At 49.8% G+C, this 22,633-nt stretch overlaps 1 protein-coding gene across 2 annotated transcripts in view; it reads left to right on the top strand.

Moving 5' to 3' along the window:
• Nucleotides 1–22,633, top strand: part of ROR2 (receptor tyrosine kinase like orphan receptor 2) — a 219,121-nt gene that overhangs the window by 120,167 nt on the left and 76,321 nt on the right. The gene's annotated exons all lie outside the window — the stretch shown is intronic.

Genomic DNA, 22,633 nt, shown 5'->3' with positions numbered 1-22,633 from the left:
ATTGGTGGCCCCAGTCCTTGGGAGATGCTTCCTAAAAGATGGGATTTGGGATGTTTCCTCAAACCCCACCCCCTCTGCCTCCACTCCCAGGACTCAGGCAGGATATCCCTGTAGAAATCTCTGTAAATAATTTGGGCAGTGGCAGCTCTCCAGATCTTCTAAGGGATGGTTTCTCGGATACTTTGCTTTCTGTTTCACGTTTTCACCCCAGCGTCCTTAGAGGCGAGTTAAATGTGAGCGGGGACCTACTGGTTGCAAGTTTGAAAGGTCTGACCCCTCCACACCGGATACCCAGGGTGGGAATGGGGCCTGGGCCTGTCCCGAACTCAGCGTCTCGTACCTCACAACATCTGCTCTTGTCTGGGGGCAAGTGGCCCAAGAGCAGTTTTTAGTATATTGCTGGTCCCGAGTCTTCCAGGATTACCGAAGGCTTTCTTCCACATCCGGGGAGGCGGGCTTGTTTGAAGGGCTTCTGTGTATTACAGACTCGTTGCCAGTGGTGGAAACAGATGTGTGTGTTTTTCTTCTTGTCCCCCATGTCTGAAAAGACGCATGCTATTTGTCACTGGCTTCCGTAAGGCCACAAAGAAACATTCTGCGGCTCAGCCATGTGGCCTGTCTGCCTTGGGGCACACGACTGAGCCCAGAGCTCCCTCTTCCCTTCATTTGCTGGAGGCCAGAGGACTGGGCTGCCCTGTGGGCAGTGCTCTTCACTAGGTTAAGGGGCCTCGTTTTGGCAGAGAAGAAATTACGGCTGGCAAGAGGCCTTGCTGGGCCCTCCCCTCCTGCCATGGCAGGCTGCTTCCTAATCGCAAACACATGGGCTAGTTCCAGAGAGCAGGGACAGATTTCAGATCCTGCCTGGTGAGAGCCGTGTGTGTTTCACCCGATGCCCTGTATCTCTTCAAGGGAACTGGGGCACCACATACCAGGGACAGCAGACAGCTGCCTCGGCTGGGCTGGGCCCTCCCAAATGTGCCTGCCTCGAATGTTTTTGGTGTAAGTTGGTGACCATTTCAGTTATCCCCTATTTCCTCCTGCGTTTTTAGAGAATGATTTTGAAGACTTTTCCGCTTTCCTTTCTCTTGGTATGAACGTATTTGCTGTTATAAATAGACTTCTTGAATGCAAAGTGTCCCGCAGAGGGATGCCCTCCATGCACGTTTCCTGGCCTTTAGCCAAGTTCTGTTTCCCTCAGAGATTGGCAGGGACCCCATCTGCCAGTGCACAGGCGTCCCCGGGGTGGCTGGTGTCGCTGTGCCCAGGGGCCTGGCTTAGAGTGGGGAGGTTCCCTGCGGTCACAGCAGAGGGAGGGGTTATGGGAACCTCCCAGGCTCGTGTCAGACCCACCTGCTTTCAGTGCCCACTTCCTTGTGGCCCTGCCATCTGGTCACCTTCCTGAGGTCTGATCTTGCTGCAGAATTCCAGCATCAGTGTCTCCTGCAGGGGGTCATGGTGATGACAGAGAGCAAATGAAGTAGAGCCTGCTTTGAGCTCATGGCTCGTTGTGAGAGACCTGCTTTCTAAGAGCTGAGCTTGAGAACCTGAGGGCAGTGGGGAAAGAGTGGCCACAGGCCGTGGGGGTCTTAGAGGAGCTGCCACGAATCCAGCGTGTACAGAATTTCAAGGAATTCAGGAGACTGAGAAATCGCGTGCATCGGGAACTTTAGGGGTGTTGCATATCTGGGCTTTCCCTGAGAACCGGATCTAAGTGAGCAGAATCCTGTTGATTCATCACTAACGTGCCACTGTGGGCCTCTTTATTTTCCATCACCTTTTGATGCTAAAAGTTTTCAAGTATGTAAAAAAGTTGAAAGGTAGTACGGCAGACACACATAAACTCTCCACCCACGTTCAACAGCCAGTGATGTTATGCCGTGTTTCTTGCTCTTTCTCTCTGCCCCCAACACATGCATTTTATAAAAATTGTTTGCAGGGTGTGCTGGCTCCTCCCCATGGGCCTTTTCAGCTCTTCTTGCCTCTCAGACTTCTTTAAACACCTGTGTCTGTTCTCCGGAGCTCCACGCACCCCCTGGTTTCCCTCATGGAAGCTGGACCCACCCTGAGCCACCCTGAGTTCCAGCCCCTGACCCTATGCCCCTTGGAGTGCGCTCAGCTGGGCCAGCCGTCCCAGGAGCACCCAAAGAGCCGGTGCTGCTGCTGGGGACCTGATTGAGAACATGCAAGTGGACGACTCCTGCCCAGGCTCTAGGTGGGCAGTGCCTGGGTCTCACCTTGTCCTGGGATGCGTGTGCAGGTGGCTCCATGGTAAAGGCTGATGCGTTGGCTGCATGGCTTCAGAGGGTCTGCATCTCACTCCTGTCGCATTTCTACTGTGTCACTCCAGGACACAGCAGGATCTCACAGGTAGCCGAGGCAGCTCGATGCCATCCTGCTCGTGAGGATACCTCAAAGGGGGCCTGCTCCAGCCTTATCTGCCTTGATTGTTCCCAGGGTCTGAAGCTTTAAGGGTGCAGAGCAAGGGAACTTTGTTTTCTGATTTCTTGGGCCAGGATCCATGTGCCTTCTGTTTTGCAAACAAGACTCCAGGAGCCTATATCACGTGGCTGGGGTGGAGTGAGAACCGGGCTCCTTGGGTGATGGTGGGAATCCAGCGGCCCCACCCCACTGGGTTGTCTTGGGGCCGAGTGCATGTGTGCACGTGTGGCACTCAGCACAGGGCTGGGTCGGGAGATGCTGAGTAATGATGCCAACCGTGCTAGTGTGTGGGCTGCCGGAGCTACTGGGGTCCTTGCCGGAGAATGAGATGTGAGGGTCTCCCCAGTGGAGAAGTTCGAGTCTCAGAGTGAACGGCTGAGCCAAGCTTATGCTTGAGGGGCTGGGAGACCGAGGGTTGGACCCAGGCAGGTCGGCCTGTGTCCAAATGAGTGGACCGTGGAGGGTGGGGTGACAGGAGCTGTGACCAGAGGGGCGGCCGGACCTGCAGGGGCTGCTGAGGGCGCAGGCTGCTAGGAGATCAGGCAGTGGGTGTGGAAGGGAGATCAGGACGGTGCCGAACGCAGAGCACTGGTCCATGGCGGAGGGGAAGCGTTTCTCAACTGAAGGGGAAGTTGGGCAATAATAACAAGCAGTATGAGAGCCTGTCAACGTGCTATGTGGGTCGGCTCGGGCTGCTGTAATGAAGCACCACAGACGGAGCGGCTTGAATACCAGACACTCACTGTCTCACAGCTCCGGGGGCCAGAAGTCAGAGGTTAAGGTGTCCACAGGGTTGGTTTCTTCAGGGGCCCCTCTCCCACCTGGCTTGCAGGTGGCTCTCATATCCTTGTGTCTTCACATCATCTTCCCTCTGTGTGTGTCTGTCTCCAAGTCTCCCTTGTTTATAAGGGCTCTGGTCATATTGGACTAGGGCCCACCCTAATGACCTCATTTTAACTTGATGACCTCTGTAAAGGCCCTCTCTCCAAATTAGGTCATCTTCTGAGATGTTGGGGGTTAGGGCTTCAGCATATGAGTTTGAGGAACACAGTTCAACCCAAACACGTATGTAGATTGTAAAGCACTGGGCTATATAATAACCCATTGTGCCTACATGGACGTGGCGGGGGGGGGGGTGAGGGGAAAGGAGCTTGGTGACAGACCCTCCCCATGAATGGATTGCAGCTGCTCCCGTGACTGTCACTCTTGGGATGGTGTTGAAGCCACTGTGCCTGTTCTCAACTCTGGGGTGGGGACAGGACCGCCGGGCTCTTTTCCGGGTCTCCAGGACACCTCCCTGCAGTGAGTTCTGGGCATTCTTCCTGACCAGTAGCATGTTAGGCCATTCCCAGGGAACACCTCCAAATTTGGTTTTTCCAACAGTTTTCGCCTGCTGTGGCCACAAACAAGTGGGCAAGCAGGCACTCTGCTTTTCTTGGGTCAGTAGGAGGATGGCTATGCGGCTGCTTGGGCACCTTCTGTGGTTGGAATTTCTGAACTATTATTTCTCATTCTCTTATTGATAGGTTTTCTTGCATAGCTATTAATAAGTGGCGAAATCTAAATAAAATTTAGAGGTCAACCCCCTGGTCGACGACAGTCATTTCTCTTCCATTTCTCCGTGGGTCGATCCGCTGCATGTTGCTTTTCAGGTGCCTCCACTGGGAAACATACTCCTTCCTTCCCTCTCGCTGTCACCACCCCCGTGTTTCCCCTCCTGGCTTTTCTTTCTGTGTCCATCCTCTAAATGCCAAGGCCCAGGGCCGGCACTGCTCCCTTCCTCAGGGGACCCTCGCCCTCAGCATCTTTTGGAAGCCGAGAGTTCCCAGATACCCACCTCTAGTCCAGACCTGGTCACAGCAAGGTTTTCCTTTCCCTGTGAGAGTCTCCTTCGGGTCATCTTGGTGTCTCCAGACCACTTCCCTGAAATTGCTTTTGCTGCCCAGGAGGGGTTGCATGGCACTCGTAGGTATCAGGAGCTAAGGGCCTGTGGACTGGAGAGGCTGGCCTTTTGAAGGGAAGGACAGAGACCCTCGGCATCATGGGTTCTATCTGGAGGGGAAGAGGAGGGAGGGAAGGGGGTGTGGGTTTGGGGGTGGATTGCCAGGAGAGCCAGGGTCCGACTGGAAGCCTGGAGCATTTGTGCAAAAACCCCAAAGTGGAAAATAATACACATTCCAGCCCTGGTACCCCCAGGTACCACAAGTGGCCCAGGTGTGTGAACATGATGGAGGCGGCCTGGCTGAAACACTGGCTGCCCAACCCAGCGAAACAGAACCTCAGAGGACAAAACCCGAGCGAAGGGGATAATGGTAACAGTATATATGGTCCAGTGTGATCCCATTTGCACAGAACACTTCCAAGTCTGTTCTGTCTTTTCAGCCCTGGCTGCATGTACTGGAATTTCCTTGGGACCCAGTCCCAGAGGTTCTGATTTCATTGCTCTCTGTGGGGCCCTGGCGTTGATCTTGCTGAAATTCCCCAGCTGATTGCAACATGCAGGCAGCCCTCCTCTGATCTCATCTACTCCCCTGCCTTTTACATGAAGAAACTGGGGCTTAAGTAGCTCAGCAGGCCCGTCCAGAGCCAACCCCTACTTGGTGGCTGGCTCAGCTGTGCTGGAATCGACTTCCCAAAGGTCAGGCGATGGAACCCAGGTCAGGCACGCAGACCTAAGGATGAGAGTCGTCTTTGCAATTTTTTTCTTTTTACGTAAAAATTCTTTGTGTTTTCTTCTGCATAAAAGGGTTAAGCTTATCTATAACCAGAATAGGCAATTGTTCCAGATCCTTCTACAGGGAGCCACAGTAGCTTCCTTTGTAATAAATTCTTCCTCCTTCTACCCCAGAGGGCTCTGTTAGGAAGGATTCAGGCTTTCAGTGTAGCTGGCTGTCCAGGCAATTAGGGTGGCTCAGGGGGGGAAGGCTGGCAGCACCACGTAGGGGATCAGTGACTGTGGTGCAGGAAGGAGGCTCGTGGGGTGTGCGGCCTTTTGTTCCAGTTAAAGATATTACGAGAGATGCTAGTGCACAGGGAGTGCTGTTAAGAAAAGTTGAGTGTTTCTGCCTGATGTGAATGAAAAAATTTAGCTGTGCATATCAAAGAATAGAAATCTGTCATCTTAAAAGTCACTAATTTATAGTTATGTGACACAGATTTGAGTAATTAGAGGATTTGATCACCAAGCATGTGAAACCTATACAAATGTTGGTCGACATTCTTGGAAAGAAGTCAAACTTTGAGGCTGTTTGAGCGAGTCATGACTCTTTAAAGGTTGCCACAAGTTGAATTGATTTAGTTTGGCAGAAACTACAAAAACAAACATGGAGTTTAGAAAAGCAAAGGCTCATGTGATCACAGCTCTGGCCCCCGAGAAAAGGAAATGCTTCATAAATTGCACCGTGGACCCGCTCGCCTAGGCTCCCTCTCCCCCGCCTGATAATTTTAAGATCATCTGGAACAGCTCTAAACAAAAGCTGGAGACACTGAAAGAGCCTCGGCGGCCCCTCCCCCTCCCCTCTGCTCCTGCTTTCTCTCCCCCCTCCATTAACAACCCGCTGGGCTTGTGGTTTCTTTCTGCTTTTTTACTCCCTAAGTAAATCTTCATCGTGGTAGTTAAATGCGGCCTTGATTGTCTTCCGTTCCCATGGATACCAGATGGGGCCTTGGCTTGGCAAGATGGTCATGGGACAGCCTGATTCAGAGCGGCCATGGCGCTGCATCCCTGGGCGTCAATGTCTGGACCACGGGGACCGGACCAAGGGAGGCCCCTTCTTGGGGCTGGGCTGGCGCCTGCCCGGTATGCAGAGGTAGGGTGACAGTTGCCAGGGTGCGAAGCCTCTTCTCTGGCTCCTTCTGGTACCGTCTCTTCTCAGACATGTCCACACGCCCCGAGGCCACAGTTACGCTGGTCCTGATGTGGCCTCACGCATTTATGGTGAGCATGTGATCCCGTCAGTTAGCCATGGGGCAGCGTGGCCCTGCGGGTCTGGGCAACCGCCACGACTTCTGGATGCCACGGAAGACGTCCTGCAGTGCTGGAGGCAGTTCACTGTCCTGGATTGAAGCTGGGGAGGTGGGAAAATGAACCCACCCAGGTCTGCCCCCACAGCTGGGTCCAGACATCCATCCCCGCAGCTCCACCTCAGAAATGAAGTTGGCCAAGACTGAGGCCAAGGGCCTCGCCAGCACCAACCTTCGAGGGTATATTGCCTGTAGTGTTTGAAGTGGGGGTGTCAGCTCTCTGCACTGCTTGAGGGAAGGAATTGCCCAGAAGGCAGGCAGGGCAGGGGGTGCCAGAGGCCATGGGGCTCCCTCCCAGGAATCCATGTCTCCTTCAGAAATGCATGGTAGCTTCAGAGTAATCCAAAAACATAGGTCATCAGTGAAAATACACTTTGTCACGTTTTCAGGATAGTTAAGATAACATCCACTTAAAATAGCACAATTTGCTAGTGAATGGTGATGAGTATTTCTCAAATTCCATTTATAAGTGTCTTTTCTTTTTGAAGCTGGGCTCAAAACCAGTAACGAATGGTAAATGACAGTCCTTGCCCTCCTCTCTGATGCCCTTGCTTCTTTTTTTTTTTTAATAGGAATTGATTGAGGAGATTTAAGCAGGGGAATGACATGATTTTAAATTTATTTATTTATTTATTTATTTTTGGCTGTGTTGGGTCTTCGTTTCTGTGCGAGGGCTTTCTCTAGTTGCGGCAAGCGGGGGCCACTCTTCATCGCGGTGCGCGGGCCTCTCACTGTCGCGGCCTCTCTTGTTGTGGAGCACAGGCTCCAGACGCACAGGCTCAGTAATTGTGGCTCACGGGCCTAGTTGCTCCGTGGCATGTGGGATCCTCCCGGACCGGGGCACGAACCCGTGTCCCCTGCACTGGCAGGCAGATTCTCAACCACTGCACCACCAGGGAAGCCCTCCCTTGCTTCTTTATCTCATGTTTAAATCCTCTGTGGATTGTCGTGTCCTTTCCCTTGAAGTATACAGAACCCACCAATTCTGGAGGGGACTGGAGACCATTAACAGCTGAAAAATAAGCAAGGGGATTTCGGATAGAGGCAAAGGCAATGAAGACAATAACATGAGAGGATGAGACTGAGTGATGGGGGCGTGGGGAGCAGGGGGAGGCCCGGGGGAGGTGGGCATGGAAGGCCTGTCTGAGAAGGAGCTCTGCACGGGAGGCAGGCTGATGAAACACATGTCCGTGTCTTAGGGCAGGAAAGAGCTTTGGTGGACCAGGACCAGCAGGGAGATAGTAGCTACTCTGGAAGGAGGAGGCCTGGCAGAGTGAAGACTGGCCTTTGCAAGGGATGGTGAGGATTTGGGCCTTTAATTGAAGTGGGTTGGGCGCCCGCTTGGAGGGTATGAAGCAATGAGGTGACGTGATAGAGTTTATCTTTTGAACGGACCCTTCTGGCTGCGGGCAAACAGCTGGGTGTGCTATGGTGGTTGAATGTGGAAGTAGGGAGCCTGGGTGGAGGCCAGGTTGGAAGGTCAGAACAAGGATGGTGGGGGCTGGTACTGGGGGGCGGGGAACGAGGAGAGAAGGAACTGGCTTCCGACCTGTTCTGGGGGTAAAACTTGACTCCTGACCTAATGACTGCCAGGATTTAGGGGAGGATGGAGCAAGATGGTGACTGGTGTTTGCCTTGAGCTACTGGATCCAAGGTGGGGCTGTTTACTGTTTACTGAGGAGGGTTTTCTAAGATGGGGAAACCACAGGCACTGGGGGTTCTACAAGGCTGTCCGTATGGGTGACCGTGAGCACACTTAAGAGAATGGCCACGGAAAGCATATTTAAGGGCAGCCCCTCCCCCGTTGCTGGTTGTTGCCTTTACCTTGTTGTGGTTGTTGGGTTTTTGAAACCTACTTATCTTCTAGACATCTGGACATTGCCTAGGGAGTTGATGATTTCCTCCTAATCAATTAAAAAGGGCCTCCAGACCTACTCTGCATTGCAGAGTGGTCTTTTTAAATTTCTTTGGCATCCCATCAAATAGTTTTGGTTTGCAGGGAATTTACACGAAGACCATCAGTTTCTAGAAGGTTGACAGTTGAAGTGCTGTCACAGTTCCCGTCAAAAATACCCCTCGATAGCCAGCAGGCAATTTCTGAGCTAAGAACAGTATTTACTCTGTTTATTTGAGGATTAGTGCAAATCCTGTAATTCCCTATGACCCTGTCAAAGCAAGAGGAGCTTGATTTAATGCCTCAGTCTTGAGGAAAATGCACTCATTTTACCTGTAAATATTTAATGTTCTCTTTTAAGCACCTTTTCAGACATATGTATTCTAATTGCCTTAAAGTTTATTTTTCAAACCATGTGATAACTTTAAATATGAATGAAAATGCCTGTGGTTTCTTCGCTACTGAGTGGGAGCTATACTGCTCTGTAACAACTACTCATCAGAGAAATATCATTTTATATATGCCATGAATCCGTAAAACGGCATGCTGGAAACCATTGATCATGTTAAAATGTAATGCATATCATTTAGTATGGAAAAGGGTATTTGACATTATTGGATTCCTTTCTTGAAACATAATCTATAACCATGAACTTTTTCATGAACCCATTACATAAGTAGACCTTCACGATTCACTAGAAGAGTTAACTTGCTTGTATTTGGTGATCTTGACTTAGAACCATTATCATTTTTCTGCATCCTGTTTTTTGAGGAGGTAATGAGGGGGAACTCTGCTGGGTGGCAAACATTTGACCAGATCCTTTGCAGGAACAACTCATTTGTCAGCTCTGCCCGTGCCTGACCAAGGGAAGCGGAGGTTTGTCGCTGAATGTGTTGGTCCCGTGGGCTGATGAGAAAAGAGCTGCCCAGTGAGTTGAGCAAGTAGAAGCCAGCAGAGCCTGTATTTGAACTCAGTTTTCTTTGTTTTGTTTTTTAAATTCCGTAGCCTAAGTTCTTATTTTACAGCCATACTGTAGATGAGTGTTAATCAATAAACTCCATTTTCTTGGGAGTTGAGTTGTTTTCCCACCACTGTTCAGATCCTTGAAAGGTAGGAAGGAACCCTTTTGCTTTTATCTTACAGAGAAGGAATTAGGAGCATGGAGGGAGCCCCTAAATCTTGGGGGGAACTGAAAGTCACTTTAAAAAAATGTGGTCCAAAGTGCAGTTTTTGTTTTAATATCCAGAAGTCAGCTTGTTGGCAGCGCTGCAGTCCCTGGGGGAGAACCCAAGAGGGTGACGAGAATAGAGGGTGACTGTCATGCCGTGGCCCTTGGGAGGCCTCCCAGCCATGACCTGGCCCCCAGGGCCTGTGGCATCTGCAGGCCTGGTGTCCCTTCTCCTCACCAGAGTGGGCAGAGGGCTGCATTAGAGGCCAGAGTATGCAGGCTTTGGGAGTAGTTTTCTGTTCTCTAGGTGGCTGACAGAGCTGGGCTGTTGCCCTCCAGAGATGGAAGATGCCTTCCAAGAGTAGACATATGCCAAGGTTTCTTTCACTTTGATTTTTTTTTTTTCCTTGAACATTTTTCTTCCTGACAGAACATCTTATTTTGCAATTTCTTTTCTTTTTGGAGAGGAAATGCAGTACCATTCAGAATTGTCACTGAGTGCCTGCCGTGTCCAGCAGATCTCTTGTTCTGCTATCTTCAAGTTTTTCCAGTGCATTCTGCTCATTTCTGGTGTCCAAGGGCCTTCTCTTCACTTCGGTTTGGGGAAGCCTCCCATTCCGGGGTCATGAATGCTCTCTCCTGAGAAGCACATGGTTATGATGGGAAGTCTGTGGGAAGGGAGATCCAGGAAGGCTATTCAGAAAACTTTCTAGAGTGGCCCTGAACTTGTACTGAATGGCGCAGCGCAACCTAAGAGATGGGGCACGACAGAACCTTCTGGAAGGCTGCTCTGGGCTCCCGGGCCACAGAGTTGGGTTTCTGTGGTGGGATGTTTTTTGGTATCCCTTTGCTGTGTGGTTACTCCAGAAAGCAGGCCACACAATGTAGGCCTATTTACAATTCACAAAGACCCTTTCTCGCATCATAATTTCCCTGCTGCCCATTTATTTGGCTCCTTTAAGCGTGTAGGTTCTGAGTGGTGCTCCACAGACGGCCAACCCACCTCAAGCCAGACGCGCCAGCCCTAAACAATATGGTTACTGTTTAAGCAACCGATGTAAATAATGAGCACCTCCATTACCGAGAGTATAAATACATTGAGACAAGTAAGAGTTCTGTAGAGTGAAAGTTTAGGTTATGCGAAAACATCAACAGCTGTAATTTGTAGGCCCTTGTAGAGAGAGGGGTGTGAGTGATATAAACTGGAGAGAGCCGACGTTTCGTTTATGTATATTTTGTCATTGTGCCAGGAGGTCAACTTTGTTACATTTCTTTTGCTGTGAATTCATCTTGAGGGGGCAGCACCTGCCAGAAAAAAATGTTTTGGCCAAAAGTAAACTTTGCATATTCGGTTAGGTGGCTTGTGTTAAGGAGTGTCCTGGCAAGGCTGGGCCGGGCATGACTGTCAGCTTTGTACGGGGAACTGCAGTTGGTTTGCTGCTCTTTTCCTGGTGCTGAAAAAAATAATGAAAGGCAAACCACAAAGGCATGTGATTAAGGTGAATTCAACAGTAAGTAGACAGAGGTATTGGGTTGGCCCAAAAGTTCATTCGGGTTTTTCTGTAAGATGTTACATGTGACAAAGGACCACAATGTTGGCTCCAAGTACAAAACCTAATGTTTCTCTGCTTTCGGAGCACAGGAAGCTGGTCTGTGTAAGTCAATACAGTGTTGGCGGGGCTTCTCTTGGTGAATGGGTAGAGTGAAGTCTTCCTCTTTTTATTTTTTGGCCAAAGCGGGAACTGTCACTTAACTATAAAGTTAAGTCGTTTTTATTTTTTTTTACATTGAGAAACAGGTGAGGCAGAGAGTCACTTGGGTGTGAGGGATGACTGGATTTTCTCCTCACCAATGGCACAGTTCATGCATGTGAACCGGCTCCAAGCCAAGGCATGTTTGAGAGGGTCCCACTGTGGGAGACCGCCACACACGTGTGCACGCCTGACCCTCAGAGGTGCTGATTCTGCCTTATGTTTGGAAATGACATTTGTGTTGGTTTTCACAGTCACTGCGAATTCGTGGATTAGCTTCTGAGACCTTCCCTGACACCCCAAATGCTCAGCCCAGCCTGGGGCCTTGAGGGCATATTTGTATTATGATCACCTGTTTGGGAAGATGTACAGATAGGGTGATCTCAACTAGCTATTTGCTAACTCTGTTCCTTTTCTTCCATGTCTCCACTTCCAGGAGAGGACCCACTGATTCATTCCACGCACACATACACACACACACACACACACACACAGCTGAAAGGATTGTCTAGATTTTAGTAGAAATGAGAATTGAGTGAACTGAACGCCAGGCAGGCCAAACCAGAGTCCAGAGTCAGAGGGAGGTGGGTGCTTGAAGGTATGGGGAATTCCCCTGGAAGCAAGGCCCTGTTTTAAAATATGCCTGGGTTTTGTTTTAATCATGTCTGGTAAATACACAGGATTAGAAATGATTGCCATGAAGCGAGAAGTTTTTGTCCTCATGGAGCCCTAGAAACAGGAGGCGGGCCACACAGGGCCACACAGGAAAGCACCAGGGTCGGTCAGGAGGCAGAGGGGAAAGTGGGCAGGAGCTTTTTTTTTTTTTTTTTTAAATAAATTTATTTATTTATGTGTTTATTTCTGGCTGCGTTGGGTCTTTGTTGCTGCACGCGGGCTTTCTCTAGTTGCAGTGAGCAGGGGCTACTCTTCACTGTGGTGCACGGGCTTCTCATTGCGGTGGCTTCTCTTATTGCGGAGCACAGGCTCTAGGTGCCTGGGCTCAGTAGTTGTGGCTCATGGGCTCTAGAGTGCAGGCTCAGTAGTTGTGGTGCACAGGCTTAGTTACTCTGCGGCATGTGGGATCTTCCTGGACCAGGGATCGAACCCGTGTCCCCTGCACTGGCAGGCCGATTCTTAACCACTGCACCACCAGGGAAGTCACAGGAACTTTTAATGTGGTTTTCACAGGGAGAAATGGGCGAAGCAGGGTGAGCAGGCTAAGCAGGTGTAAGGGGTAGGGGCTGCCCTAGGTGTCTGGTCCAGCCGTGGGGTGGTGAGGGCAGATGTTGAGGGTGTGGGGGCCTTGCTTGGTTTGCATATTGTCCAGCCCAGGGCATGGGGGTGGGGCGACAGCCTCTCCAGGGTCAACAAGGCCCCAGATGTCAGAAATATAGAAAATAAAAAGGAGTGGTTAATATAGTCCCTTCCTCAGGGAGACCCCAGGTAGAGAAGGGCTGGAGGGAGGACCTGGGGGAAGCGGCCAGCTTTCCACAGGGGTTGAGCACAGACTCCCAGCCACACCCAGGTGCGTGCATGGTCCAGGTGCCCTGGAGGACATCCCCAGGGTCAGCATTCCTACCATTCCCCATGTGACTGCCCCACGGGGGACTGGTTGGGGGGCTAAAAGCGCTGCAGTGCTGGGCAGGGGATTCTGTAGGCTCTTGAGGGGCAGTGCGGGATGAAGTGAATCAGTGCGGGTGCGTGTGTCCTTCTCCCCCCCTGAATTCTACACTGAAGCCACTGCCCCAGCATCCCCAGTCCTCCCAACCACCCCTCCTTCACCCCGAAGGCAAAAGGGATGGTGAATGCTTCTCTCCTGCTTGTCACTGAGCTCAGTTGAACTTCACTAGCTCCTTAGTCCTCGATGTGAACCCGCACGTTGTACTTCTGCCGGGAAAAGAGCTGAGTGACACGCCCAACACCAGCGGTCCTCACCTTCCCCCGAGAAGCTCTACATGAGCATCTTGTGTGAAGATAGCCCCTTCATTCATAGTCCATTAACTGTTAAATTGCCAAATCATAAACCTGTGTGCAAAGATACTGATTATAGCCTCACTTGTAGTAGCAAAACAGCCACATGGAAACAAACTGAATGCACAGCGCCAGGGAAAGAGCCGGACAAATCCTGGTGCATTCATACCCTGAACGTGCATTCATACTGTGACCATCAGCTGCTGCTAAAAAAATGGGGTAGAGCTCTGTCAATATCTGATGCTTCTGGAGAAGAGAATGGAAGGATGCTCACGAAACTGTGCAGTGGTTACCAGGTTAGTTGGAATGAAAATGTGAGCCGAGGAGGAGTTGAGATGCGTGTCTCTCTATCTGTTTGTCTATATAGATATAGATAGATAGATATACATATATAGATATATATACACATACAGAGATATATATAGATAGATATGTTGCTATCTGAGCATATATAACTATGTATATATGTTATCATAGAAATTCACTTTATTTGGAGTTTTAAGTTTATTTATTGGATTTATTTGGATATTTTACTTGGATCACAGGAACGTATTACCATACTGGGCATCAGAGTTTACTTACTTTACATGTATGTGATATGTATGCAGAGAAACAACAAGCTACATCATTGTGAGAAGAAAAAGTGGTGAGAAGAATTTCAAACCACACGTTGCCAGCGTACTCTTCAATTGTGTGCGCCCAGCTTGACACACACAAGGCAGAGAGATGGTCCAGGTAGTTATGAGGTTGTGATGGCTCTTCGGTGCATCTTAGTGCATCACCCTGCCTTTTACACTAATATGGTTCTGGACAAACAAGTCATCTGGGGATGTTGTGCTTTCTCTTTTCTTGAACTTGAGATGCCATAGTCTCACATTTGCATGTGCTGGAAACCGGTGCCCAAGGCCGCAGCTTGGGGGACCTGCTCATGCTTTGTTGTTTGCTTCCTGTGGGTCTTACCTTCAAGTCTCCCAGGCTGGGAGAACTGAGTATGCAATTCTATGGGAAACGTGCTTCATCATTCACTCTCCACTATGCAAGTAGTTTATATGCTGTTGTCATTAAAGGCCCTGACTTCGGAATTATTATTGGACCTCAGAAACGTAACCCGATGGGGCCTCAGCGTTCATTACCTGTCTGCATCCTCATCCTAAGAAGGAGCTGATGGGCATAGTGTGGAAAGTTGGGGCTGTTGGTTCTGCGTGTAGCAGGGCTTTAGACTCACCCTCAGGCTGCTTCTTGTTGACTTAAAAAAAAAAAACTATGGAGTGAGCAGCCTCGGGGGCACCGTAAGACTGTGGCGGGGCTCGGGGTTCAGCCCAACACCCCCTCCCCCTTCCACCATCTTCACTGTGTACTTTTTCCCACCTGGTCCAGGCCTTTCTGTATCTGCCCACCTGGTTTCTCTGTGCCCCACCCAGCCTGCCTCCCAGGCTCATCACCCTCCCCCCTCCCCCCCTCCACCCACCCCCGCAGAGGACCAGCCACCTTACAGGCAGGGTTTCGTGGACCTTGGTGCTGGGCGGGAGCTGCAGGAGGGCGGGGCTCCTATGTGGACATCCTGCACCTGTAGGCCCCTGCAGTGTCACGCTTGGGATTCACTGAGTGAACGAAGGAATCCAGGTTCTTGTTATTGTGGGTGGGACCTTACAACAGCCTGGAGTCTGTCCTTGGAGGTACCTGTGAGTTTCCTTCACCTACATAAGTGGCCAGGTCCTCCGCCCGGCAGGTGTAAGAAGGTCCAGCTCTGAGATCGTGCAACAGGGGAAAGAGGATCCCCGGTTGGCACTCTTCCTCTGCTTCAAGTACCCTCTTTCCATGCGGAGTAAGGGCTAAAAGCAGATTATAAATTGTTACAGGAGTGACAGCCTGGTGAGAGTGAGCAGGGGCTGCCCAGCGGGAGAGAACCAGCCTGCTCTTTGCTCTCCTGCAGGAGATGACTGCCACCCACCCCCGGACAGCCGCAGTGGTCTCCTGTCTGCACCTCCACCTTGCTAGCACTTAACCACGTCTCTTCTTTTTAAAAGATACTGTGTTCATTTGCTAGGGCTGCAGGAACAAAGCACCAGAGCCAGGGGGCTTAAACAACTGATGTTTATCCTCTCACAACCTTGGAGGCTAGAAGTCCCAGATCAAGGTGCGGGTGAGTCGGTTCCTTCTGAGAGGCCTCTCTTGTTGGTTTGTAGACAACCACCTTCTCCCTGTCTTCACGTGGTCTTCCCTCTGTGTGTGTCTATGTCTTAATCTCTTCTTATAAGGACACTAGTCATGTTGGATTAGGACCCACCCTAACAACCTCATTGTACCATAATCACCTCCTTAAAGGCCCTACCTCCACATGCAGTTCCATTCTGAGGTACTGGGAGTTAGGACTTCAACACGTGGGTTTGGGGACACAGTTCAGCCCATAACAGATGCCAACCTGAGAGAGGAGGAGAGTGAGGCTCACACTACCTTGTGGCAGACTGAACGCCGGCCCAGGGCGAGAAGTTCTGGACTTCTAAGGGTTGGGCTTCTTTGGCCTCACCTTCTGTTGTCCCCACCACTAACACTTTGGAGAGGGCTCTGGCCGAGGTGGGGGCCACCCTCCTCCCTGTGCCAAGTGGCCAGGCCATGTGGGGCTTAGGTAGCCCTGTTCAGCTCAGACATACTATGCCCACCCCACCCCCTCACCTCCCCACACCTGGGCTCTCATCCTCCTAGGAGAAGTGAGGTCATTGCCAAGGCCAGTCCTCACAGGGACCTTGTTCCATGTGTGTGCCCTGCATGGCAAACAGTACTGGTCAGGCGATTCCAGCCTTCCTGGACACTCTGGCCCTGCTGTGCCCTCCATCACCTTCTAAGCCTGTGCTGTGAGCACAGAGAGTGTGGTCCCTGCTTTCCAGGCCACCCCCATGACGCAGGTCACAGGGCACCACGTGGCAGCCTTCATTCTTGGACACGCAAACTTCTGTCGGGAGTGCCTGGGAGGCACCTTGTGTTAATGCCCTGTTGGAGGTTGAATTTACCCATGTGTTAGCCATCTGTGGGCTGCAGGATGTCACATGTCAGGGCTTCCTCCTCCTGGTGTGGCTGCACCAGGGCTTAACGTGAAGCACACGGTGGCCTGGGGCTGGGGCATGCCTCTACCTGGAACGTGCCAGAGTGCAGAGCAGGGAGGGGCTCCAAGTGTGGCTGTGTGTCTTGGCTTCTCCTGTAGAACTGTTCGACCGTGTATCGCAGGTAAGTAATACCTGTGAAAACATCTGCTTAAGCATAATGCAAAACCACACCTGTCAATCCAGCAGGCCCTTCGGGTCTTGACGGTCGCTTCTAAGAAAGCATTTGCCTTCTCATGCTTCTCATGTTTGTGACAGATACCCTTGTACATGAATGCTTTGGGATGAGCTTGGTTTTCACTGTGAAATAGGTAGGGTGGCTGTGAAACTTTCCCAGAGAGGTGGGAACTGGTGCCAAAACACTCTTGAACTTCAGGAAATCACTGTGCCCCATTCCAGATTCTGTCACCGGGCAGCCTCAGCAATGATGGTGGAAACCGGCTCCGCCCAGGGTGGTGGGTGTGGCAGCCTCGCGAGGCGGGAGGGGGTCACCTTGTGCCGCTCTCTTGCATTTGGTCATGTCAAGGTGGGGAGCCCAGATGTCTCCTTGCCTGACTGTTGCCAGGAGTTAACAGCACAGCTTGGCTGGTGTTTTTCCTCTTGGTGCATAGTATCAGTTTTAACTAAACTGCCACACGTTACGTGTCTGAGAGAGGCACGCATTGTCAGTTACAGCTGTCCTTACTTGAGACACTGTTTTGGGTCAGGAATGTGTTAAAGCCAATTCGTACTGATGGTACTCCCATTCCATTAAAGGCTAGTGTTAGCCCTTGGGATGTCACAGTGGGGTTCATGGAAGCTCCTGGGCCTGGTCTGGGGGCACATGTGCTTTCAGACATACGCAGTAGTGAGGATGCCCACGACCTTTGCCCTCCCTGCTGCCCACCAGTCCCCAGAAACCACATATCCGTGGGTTGTTAGAAGTGAATCGCGCCGGCAGGCTGCTGCCCAGGATTTGGTTCTGGCCCAGGACTACCCCCTTAGAACAAGCTGCAAACAGCTATGAGGCAGGCCTGGCTCCTCCCTTTTATAGCCCCCCCGCCCCTGCCCCCTTCCCCCGCCTCCCCCTTCTACCCCTTCCCCTTCCCCTCCTCCCTTCCTTCTTCTCTCTGGAGTTGGGAGAGGGTCAGTGGCTTGTCAAAAGGGATTCAGAGACCTGTGAAGCAAAATTGTCGCTTTTGCCAGAAGAGTGACTGAAAATGCATGGGGTTACTTATAAAGAAGCAGAAATAATAGGAAGCAGAGAAAAGCTGGCATCCGATTATTGCTGATAGGTCACAATGACAGAGGGCAGAGGAACAGCCCACAGATCCTAGCCTGAAAGGACCATAAGCTCTATGCTGGTTTATGAGCAAAATGATAGGTTTCGTACCAACATTCCCACTGAGCAGATTAGCTGCAACTTTTTTTTCAGAGAATGTTGGCATAAAAGAATACCTGCCAAGGAGAGGGGGAGGAGGGGAAGGAAAGAAGGAAGGAAAGGAGGGAGGCGGGAAAGAAGGGCCTTGTAGACAATTTGGGGACCCCTGAAGGAAGCAAACCATTGAGATGGCAAGAGGGTGTTGAGATTCTCAGGAGTGCCTGAACCTGTCTTCCTTTTAGGGCATGTGCAGTTTCTAAGTGAGAGAGAGCCCTGAGATTCAAGTGAAGAAATAGTGTTACACCTGTGGATTCTTTTAAAGTAGTTGTCATTTCTGTAAATGGACCTGAATTGAGCATCTGAGTCACAGATCCTGTCTCTGGTGTGGTTCCAGTGACATGACCGTGGGCAGAATGTCCAGAGCAGCTGTGGTTGAGGTGTGGTCCCTGGCCCCGCAGCGTCAGCATCAACTGGAAACTTGTTGGAAATGCAGATTCCTGGGCTCCACCCCAGACCGGCCGAGCAGGAAACCTGGGGGTGGACCCAGTGCTCTTTCAACAGGCCCCCAGGTGATTCTGATGCTGGCTCAGGTTTCAGATCCACTGGGCAAAGGGAGTTGCCCCGCTGTCCAGGGACAGCCTGTAGGGCCACGTGGGGACCTGCAGTGCCTCTCCCGGGCTGCCACTGGCGTCACCCGGGGAGCTTGGCACACCTGGGCTGCAGCTTGATCATAGGACATAAAAATCCCCTGTGATTCTGGTGTGCCCCCAGGGTGGAGAACCAGCTCTTCCCGGTTGTGTGGGGCACCTCTCCATTAGAGGTGCTCCATAATTAGGTCAGAATGTGAACTGGCTCCTTGCCCCAGGCAGGTGGTCTTCCTGGCTGTTTCTTGAGCTCTGCTTTCTCCGTGTGAGATGCGGGAGGGCAGATGGTGGATGTTCAGATGACTGACTCACCAGTGAGGCATTTAGGAGTTCTGAAATACAAAACCGCTTTTCATGTCTTTTCAGGGAAGAAGACATAAGCCGTCTCGTTTGTCAGCATGTATTCCACAAACTTGAAAAGTGTCCTTTCGCCTCCACTCAGCACACCGAGATGTTTCATGTGCTGGTTATGTGAGGTTTTGGGCCGCAGTTGGAACAGGGTGTCCTGTGCCCGGCCACCTGAGGGAGCTCTGTCTGTGTGTGACATGTGATACGTCCCGTGTTGGTGACCACTGGAACAGAATTCTTCCTCAATGCCCCCACGTGGTGCAGCAGCTCTGCTTAGCTGCTCAGACCACAGCCTGTCTCCTCATTTTTAGAGCAGAGTTTTGTCTGGTTCTGTTGCACTGCCCCCTAAATATTCTGGATATCGAATGGCACAGGTCTTACCCCAAATTCTGTTCTCCTGCTTTCCCTCTCATTGGGAAGCAGGTGCTTGCGTTTTTGGTTTTGGTAAGCTGCAGCTTTCTGTGCGAGGCCCTGAGCTAGGTGCTGGGGTGAGGTTCTTAGCAAGTGATTGGGAAGATTTGGTGGTCTGAATTCATGTGTCGGGTGTAAGCAGAAATCTCTTTTTGTTTTTAAGAGAATTACTTTAAAATTGTTACTGTAGCTTAATGTGTATTTTCCTTTACACTTTCTTTTTTGGTGGTCTTGTCATCATCTGAACGGTTTCAGGTAGAAGTCAGTGGAGTCTTCTGTGCAGATAAATCCAGCTCCTAGGATCAGAGGCCCCACCTCTTGGCATAGCTGTTCCCACACCAGCTGTCAATGGGAAGACCTGGCAAAACCTTGGCGTGACCTCCTGTGGATTTGGATAAATTGCTTACTTCCTCTTTACCTCAGTTTACCTGTCTGAAGCATGGCTATAATAACGACTACTTCATAGGGTCATTGAAAGGAATAAAAAAGATAATATTGTAAAATTCTTAATACATTCCCTAGCACACGATAAGTATTCAACAAATGAGAAGCTTAGTAGTTGCTGATGGAGTTAGAGGAGGATTCCTTGCTTATGATGAAGTGAGAGCTGTCAGTTGAAAAAGTAGATTAAATCAGGAAACATTCAAAAGACCCCTACTTCACACATTTAATTTTAACTCATTATGTGCGTTAATTTACTGATATTTTAATCGAGGGGAGCTCTGCATAAGTGCCATGTCATCCTTCTCACGTCAACCACACCCAAAGCGCATTTTCAGTGATTTCCAGCTTTTGATTTCTTTAAAATGAAGTAAAAACTCCTAGATATTTAGAATGTGCAGAATCCTAACAGATTTTCACCCCCACCAATGTTTTATAGTTGTCACGTGCACAAGTACATTATTATTTTTTAAGCAAACACCTTTTTTTTTTCCTAAAGTATTCAGCTTAGTTTTTCTAACAATAACTTTCTTCTTGTTAAGTCCTGTGTCATCACATTTAGTAATAGCTAACTAAGTAGCATAGTATAATAACATTACAATGGGCATAAACAGGTTTGGTCCAAAGAAGACATACAGATGGCCAATAGCCACATGAAAGGATGCTCAACATCACTAACTAGAGAAATGCAAATCAAAACTACAGTGAGGTACCACCTCACGCCAGTCAGAATGGCCATCATTAAAAAGTCTATAAATAGTAAATGCTGGAGAGGGTGTGGAGAAAAGGGAACCCTCCTACACTGTTGGTGGGAATGTAAATTGGTGCAGCCACACTGGAAAACAATGTGGAGTTTCCTCAAAAAACTAAAAATAGAGTTAACATATGATCCAGCAATCCCACTCCTGAGCATGTACCCAGACCAAACTATAATTCGAAAAGATACATGCACCCCTATGTTCATAGCAGCACTATTCACAATAGCCAAAACATGGAAGCAACCTAAATGTCCATCGACAGATGAATGGATAAAGAAGATTTATGTGGTACATATATACAATGGAATATTACTCAGCCATAATAAAGAATGAAATAATGTAACAACATGGATGGACCTAGAGATTATCATACTAAGTGAAATAAACCAGGAGAAAGACAAATACCATATGATATCACTTGTATGTGGAATCTAAAATATGACACAAATGAACATATCTATGAAACAGAAACAGACTCACAGACATAGAGAACGGACTTGTGGTTGCCAAGGGGGAGGAAGGTGAAGGAGGGATGGAGTGGGAGTTTGGGGTTAGCAGATGCAAACTGTTATATATAGAATGAATAAACAACAAGGTCCCACTGTATAGCACAGGAAACTATATTCAATATCCTGTGATAAACCATAATGGAAAAGAATATGAAAAAAGAATATACATATGTATAACTGAATCACTTTGCTGTACAGCAGAAATTAACACATTGTAAATCAACTGTACTTCAATTAAAAAAAAACAGGTTAGGGACAGCAGCTGACCCTTGGTGGCATAGGGCTTGGCTGGTGCAAGCGGGGACACGGAGAGGACCAGGCACCAGCTAGGGGCGGAACTCAGGCATCCAACTATTGGCGCCTTCTCAGAAAAAAATGGAGAGGATCTTATGGCAGATCAGCCCGGGCTTGTTTGGCAATAGACATACTTCTGTCATATTATCATAAAGTACAGTGATCTCATTGACCTCCCCCATCAGGTCTAAATGGAATTTGTCCTTCTCCCTCTCCAAACCACCATTGCGTCTTCTCCCTAATTCTGTTCATAAATCACTGCTGGGCCCTTTCTCAACTCCCTGCACTCAGACACTTAGTCACAGAGCAGCTGGTTCTACCACTGAAATGCACATAATAGGCAATTTTACTTTTTAGCATCAAATTAAAACTGAACTCTCTACTGAATTCCACCGGATTCTCAACTGCCTCAGTATAGATATTGTGGGGTGATGTGTGCTCCTCTGCAGTGCATGTGTGTTGTGCTTTCCCACTGGTTATATCCCAAGAAGAATGTTAGCTGAGGGTAATATGTACCTTTATCCTTTCAGGGGGGACAGTATTGATGATGGGATGGGATTCAGTTGAAAGTTTCAATGGATTTTCATCATCTCATCTCTTTTCCTTCTTCATTCAACTCACAGAGTGCTTCCTGTGGAGGTGAAAGGTGTGTGTGTGTGTGTGTGCTCACACGCCCTCACGAGTGCTGCTTTCCCTGAAGACACAGCCAGAGCACGCTGGTGTTTCTTCCTCTGCTGCCCCCTTTGCTTGTGTCTGCATTTTGTATTTCCACTTCTCATGCCAAGGGCGTATGACTGTCTAGCCAGGAGTTGCAGCTTCTCTAGGCTTCTGGCTTGAGGTGAGAATGGAGAGTGTTGTTTAGGGGTGGAGGGAGAGAGGGAGGGGAGCTAAATTTGATGGAGGACGAGGGCAGATGGGAGAAGGTGGACCTCAGGGGCAGCTCCAGCTCTGCCACTGACTGCCTTGGGCTGCCTTTGGATCCTCACCTGTGTACCTGGGTCCCAGGTGGGCGGACTGATGCCGGATGAGGGGCCTCTCAGGTTTGCTTCTCTTTCCTCTTGCAACTCAGTGCCTGGGAAGGGGGTGGATAATCAAAGCATGTCATCCCATGACCCTTGTCAGCCTAGTGTGGGTGTTCCGAGACCAGTGTTGGTGCTGTGTGACTGTGTGGTGGCAGCAGGCCTGTGTGTGTGCTGTGTGTCACAGTGTGTGCCAGGGATACCGAGAGAAGGATTCTGAGGGGACTGGAGAACAGTCACGGGGCTTTTGAAGACCAGAAGCCGGTTAATAGGTTGTAGTGATTAAACACTATTCGTGTATTACTGTGAAGTACTTTGGATAAGTAAGAGCTCTTTTGTGACTAGCAGGAGGATTAAGGGTGCATACCTCATTCCTGCAGAGCATTTGGTTTAAGCTTTTAAATCATAAAAGAAAGAAAAAGGAATTTTCCCGAGGTGGGTAAAATACTAACAGGGAAGGCTGGATAATGCAAATGAAGCTTTCAAGTGATCCAGTTCGTTAAAA

Source organism: Balaenoptera musculus, chromosome 6 (genome assembly GCF_009873245.2).
Source record: "Balaenoptera musculus isolate JJ_BM4_2016_0621 chromosome 6, mBalMus1.pri.v3, whole genome shotgun sequence".
Classification (NCBI taxonomy): Eukaryota; Metazoa; Chordata; class Mammalia; order Artiodactyla; family Balaenopteridae; genus Balaenoptera; species Balaenoptera musculus.
The sequence above is the reverse complement of the archived record's forward strand: the minus strand, read 5'-3'. Positions and strand labels throughout refer to the sequence as shown.